General features: G+C 32.6%; 1 long non-coding RNA gene across 1 annotated transcript; it reads right to left on the bottom strand.

The window, feature by feature from the left end:
* Window positions 1-1,817: 1,817 nt before the first annotated feature.
* Window positions 1,818-2,575, bottom strand: LOC121394844. Its single transcript, XR_005962032.1, has 2 exons — window positions 2,458-2,575; window positions 1,818-1,884 (listed from the first exon to the last, which is right to left on the bottom strand). It is a non-coding gene; the product is annotated as an uncharacterized LOC121394844 (long non-coding RNA).
* Window positions 2,576-5,852: the final 3,277 nt, after the last annotated feature.

The raw sequence follows: 5,852 nt of genomic DNA, 5'->3' as shown, positions 1-5,852 counted from the left end.
GATTACAATAATAAAACATATAATATGTTTTATCATCCATAACTGCTCCATCCCTGTGAGAAGGTGGCAAAGACATCAGTGCAAAAAGAGCCAAACTGCCAGTTTTATAAACAAACTGGACATCTCTTAAGTTTTGCACTGTCATCATCATCATCATCCATTTGAATTGTCACATATTCGGAAACGGAAGTTCTGAAATAAACAAAATATAAATAAATTAAAACATATTTCTGGTATTAAAAGCCCTGACACAAATCAATAAGTTTAATGAAGCTAAAAATAACTATACAGAAATACAGCAGTTTGATCTTCTGAGTAAAGTGATATATTTCTGTTACATTTGATCTTCTAGACTATAATCATGTATTTATTATCACTGAGCCACTGGCCATTCAGATAATCAAGTGTTAATATGTGAGTTCATATTGTAAATGCTAATGTAAATAAAGCTCTATTTTCTTGCAATTATATGAAACCCAGGAAGAATTTATGAACAGTTCAGCAAACTCACCCTCATGTGTTTCACTCTTATCATCATCAACCAGTTTTTTTTTTTTAACTCTACTGGTTTGTTAATCAATTCTTCTTCTTTCTAATCATCATCATCATTTTCTTCTTCATCATAATCATCTGTTTTTCTGCTGTTTCATAACCATCATCATCATCATCATCTGTTTCTTCTGCTGTTTCATAATCATCATTTCTTCATCATCATAATCTCATCATAATTTTTCATCATCATCATCATCTTTTTCTCTTCATCATAATCATCTTTTTTTCTTCTCATCATCATCATCTTTTTCTTCATCATCATCTTTTTTTTTCTTCTCATCATCTTTTTTCTTCTTCATCATAATCATTTTTTTTTTCTTCATCATCCATCGTCATCATCATCATTTTTTCTTCATCATCATTTTTTTTTTTTTTTCATAATCATCTTTTTTCATCATCATTTTTCTTCTTCTCTCATCATCATAATACTCATCATCATCTTTTTTCATCATCACTAATCAAATTTCTCTTTTCCTGTTTGAAACTATCCACTGATTCACGGATCAGAAGTCCTGAAATAAAGAAATATAAAAATGTTAAAATTTTCTCTCCCTGACAACAAATCAACAAGTTTAATGAAGCTAAAATAACTATACAGAACATACAGCAGTTTGATCTTCTGAATAAAGTGATATATTTCTGTTACATTTGATCTTCTAGACTATAATCATGTATTTATTTTTAACCACCCCCAAGTCCTAAAATAAAAGAAATACAAAAATATTAAAACATATTTTTGGTGTTAAAACCCCTGACACAATAGTGCAATATTCCTTTATTTATGTTCATTTATGAACAGTTCAGCAAACTCACCCCTCATGTGTTTCACTCTTATCATCATCAACCAGTTTTTCTAACTCTACTGGTTTGTTAATCAATTCTTCTTCTTTATAATCATCTTCATCATAATCATCTGTTTCTTCTGCTGTTTCATAACCTTCATAATCATCTGTTTCTTCTGCTGTTTCATAATCATCATCTTCTTCATCATCATAATCTTCATCATCATCATCATCATCATCTTTTTCTTCTTCATCATAATCATCTTTTTTTTCTTCATCATCATCATCATAATCCTCATCATCATCTTTTTCATCATCATCTTTTTCTTCATCATAATCATCATTTTTTTCTTCTTCATCATCATAATCATCATCTTTTTCATCATCATCATCTTTTTCATCATCATAATCATCATCTTTTTCTTCTTCTTCATCATAATCATCTTTTTTTTCTTCATCATCATAATCCTCATCATCATCTTTTTCATCGTCATAATCATCATTTTCTTCTTTTTCTGTTTGAACTATCACTGATTCAAGATCAGAAGTCCTGAAATAAAAGAAATATAAAAATGTTAAGATTTTCTTTTAATGATGCTAGAATAACTATACAGAAATACAGCAGCTTGATCTTCTGAGTAAAGTGATATATTTCTGTTACATTTGATCTTCTAGACCAGTGATCACCAACCAGTAGCTTGTGAGTAACATGTTGCTCTCCAAACCCTTGGATGTTGCTCTCAGTGTCCTCAAAGCAGGTACTTATTTTTGAATTTCAAGCTTGAAAGCTAATTTTAATTGCATAAAATCTAAGTATAGTGCCAAGTAGAGCCAGTCCCACACAGGGGCTACGAAATAATTACAGCCCTTATTTGGCACCCCAAGGAACTTTTTCATGATTGTGTTGCTCCCCAATTCTTTTGACATTTAAATGTGGCTCATGGGTTAAAAAGGTTGTGGACCCCTGTTCTAGACTATAATCATGTATATATCATTAACTGGCCATTCAAATAATCAAATGATAATAGGTGAGTTCCTATTGTAAATGTTAATGTATATAAATATAATTCTTTGCAAGTATATAAAAAGCAGGAATCATTTATTAACAGTTTAGTAATTTCACCTCTTATATTGTCCACTCTTATCATCATCATCATCTTCTATTTGTATTGTGACATATTCAGGATAAGAAGTATCATCATCTTCTATTTGTATTGTGACATATTCAGGATAAGAAGTATCATCATCTTCTATTTGTATTGTGACATATTCAGGATAAGAAGTATCATCATCTTCCATTTGTATTGTCACATATTCAGGATGAGAAGTATCATCATCATCCATTTGTATTGTCACATATTCAGGATGAGAAGTATCATCATCTTCCATTTGTATTGTCACATATTCAGGATGAGAAGTATCATCATCTTCCATTTGTATTGTCACATATTCAGGATGAGAAGTATCATCATCTTCCATTTGTATTGTCACATATTCAGGATGAGAAGTATCATCATCTTCTATTTGTATTGTCACATATTCAGGATGAGAAGTATCATCATCTTCTATTTGTATTGTCACATATTCAGGATGAGAAGTATCATCATCTTCTATTTGTATTGTGACATATTCAGGATGAGAAGTATCATCATCTTCTATTTGTATTGTGACATATTCAGGATGAGAAGTATCATCATCTTCTATTTGTATTGTCACATATTCAGGATGAGAAGTATCATCATCTTCTATTTGTATTGTCACATATTCAGGATGAGAAGTATCATCATCTTCTATTTGTATTGTGACATATTCAGGATAAGAAGTATCATCATCTTCTATTTGTATTGTGACATATTCAGGATGAGAAGTATCATCATCTTCTATTTGTATTGTCACATATTCAGGATAAGAAGTATCATCATCTTCTATTTGTATTGTCACATATTCAGGATGAGAAGTATCATCATCTTCTATTTGTATTGTCACATATTCAGGATAAGAAGTATCATCATCTTCTATTTGTATTGTTACATATTCAGGATGAGAAGTGTCATCATCTTCTATTTGTATTGTCACATATTCAGGAATGGAAATTCTGAAATAAAAGAAATATTAAAATATTACAACTTTGTGCTGGTGTTCACAGTCTAAAGACAAATCAATAAGTTTAATGAAGCTAAAAATAACTATACAGAAATACAGCAGTTTGATCTTCTGAGTAAAGTGATATATTTCTGTTACATTTGATCTTCTAGACTATAATCATGTAAATATTATTAATGACCCACTGGTCATTCAAATAATCAAGTGTTAATAGGTGAATATTGTAAATGTTAATAAATCTAAATTTTTGCAATTATATGAAAAGCAGGAATCATTTATTAACAGTTTAGTAAACTCACCTCTTATATTGTCCACTCTTATCATCATCATCATCATCTTCTATTTGTATTATGACATATTCAGGAATGGAAGTACTAAAATAAAAGAAATATAAAAATATTAGAACTTTCTTCTGGTGTTAAAAGCCCTGACACAAATCAATAAGTTTAATGAAGCTAAAAATAACTACCGTATATACTCGCGTATAAGCCGAGTTTTTCAGCACCCAAAATGTGCTGAAAAACTCTACCTCGGCTTATACGCGGGTCAGCTAAAAAGGTTGACGCTTACTCAGTGTGTGTAGTGACTCCTCCGTGCTGCCCGTACTTCTCCCCGCTCGTGGCTTCCTCAGCCCCTCCCCTCTAAGCTCTCGTCACACAGTACTCCTCAGCCCTTCCCCTTTTTGCAATGTGTGCGCATTACCGTATTGCGAGAGGCGTAGGCCGTGTCAGTGAATGTGTGACAGGAGCGGGGGCAGAGAGGAGGGGGAACAAACTGATCGGCACAGTGCGGAATTGTTTGTGTTTGTAGTGTGTGTTGCCGTGGGATAGTGTGGATGTAGGGAAGGTTCTGGTATGGAGGACAAGACGTTTACTAAAGAGCTGGACCAGTGGATCGAGCAGCTGAATGACTGCAAGCAACTCAACGAGAGCCAAGTGCGCACCCTGTGCGAGAAGGTGAGAAAACTGGAGCAAACTTTTCACCTGCTATTGCTACTATTGCTACCCATACAAGGATTTCCTTGTTCATATGGGGGAAAGCACAGCAGTTCATGATCCCTGCAGCTAAATGCCTTTTAAAGGTACAAATATAAAAATTATTTTTGATGAGTGCCTTCCTTAAATAATTTTCGTTTTTTGTAATCTAGCCTGTGGTCAGTAAACACATGGCATAAAGCAAAAATAGTACCAGTTTCTCACCCCTAGGCTTATACACGAGTCAATACATTTTTCCAGTTTTCTTAGGTAAATTAGGTACCTCAGCTTATACACGGGTCGGCTTATACACGAGTATATACGGTATACAGAAATACAGCAGTTTGATCTTCTGATTAAAGTGCTATATTTCTGTTACATTTGATCTTCTAGGCTATAATTATAATAATGTATTAAACTCTATTGGTACAATGTTATATATATTCTGAATGCCGTGTACCACATATTAAAAAATAGCAGATTATTTATATTGCCTATAAACTATTAAGAAACATAAATAAATGGAGTAAATAAGAATGATGGAAAATTATATTACTTTCCAAACATTTTTAGATATTATTAGAAATTATAAATGATAAAGAAAAAAGTTACAGACCTTGTAGCGGCTTTAGATTCAGGCAGCATAGACTGCTCTGTTTTCTTTTCTTCATTATAAAAAGCCTTCTCCGTCTTCTTCATACAATAATATTGAAACCTGCACAAGGGAAGGATACAGGTGTTAGAGTTAAAAGTGCTCACACTAGATACTTATATATTAGTGTAACAGGGATTCAGTTCTTACACATCTATAATGACCAAGCATAGCTCTTATACTGCCATAAGAATGTTCCCTTTCCAAGGGGTAAATATATTTGAATAGCACAAGCCCTGTTGTTAAATTGGTAGAAGACTGAGCCCTACCCAGTAATTATACTGTCATATTAATAAATCCTGCCAATTACTTGTATTGCTATCAGAGTAAACCTAGCGCTTATGCTTAAAAAACAAAGTAATTAAAAACCCAACACTGATTTTGGCATCAAAGTTGCAGTTATTTTATATCTCTTGCATGATTCTCTTTTTGTGTGAGGTTGAGAATAAGGGTGGGCATTAAAGAATGTGATAGTTAAAGAGAAGCAACTTACCATCCAGCAGCTCCTAGCAAACATATTGTCACTAGAGCAGCAGTAATGACAGTATTTTCTATATAATTCCATTGGTTTCCTGTAGACTGATCTGTATTGTTTAATACTTGGTCTGGCCAAATCGTGCCATTCACTTCAGTTTGCTGATGCGTTTTAGAATTATCTGCAAAAAACAAAGACAAGTAAAAATCATCACATTTGGTATATTTGGCCTTTAGCATAATTAACACCCATAAAGTCCCACTGATGTTTTCTAATGATAATTCCAGAAGGATAAACACAACTAGTTGAAAGGT

This window comes from Xenopus laevis, chromosome 6L (assembly GCF_017654675.1).
Source record: "Xenopus laevis strain J_2021 chromosome 6L, Xenopus_laevis_v10.1, whole genome shotgun sequence".
NCBI lineage: Eukaryota > Metazoa > Chordata > Amphibia > Anura > Pipidae > Xenopus > Xenopus laevis.
The sequence above is the reverse complement of the archived record's forward strand: the minus strand, read 5'-3'. Positions and strand labels throughout refer to the sequence as shown.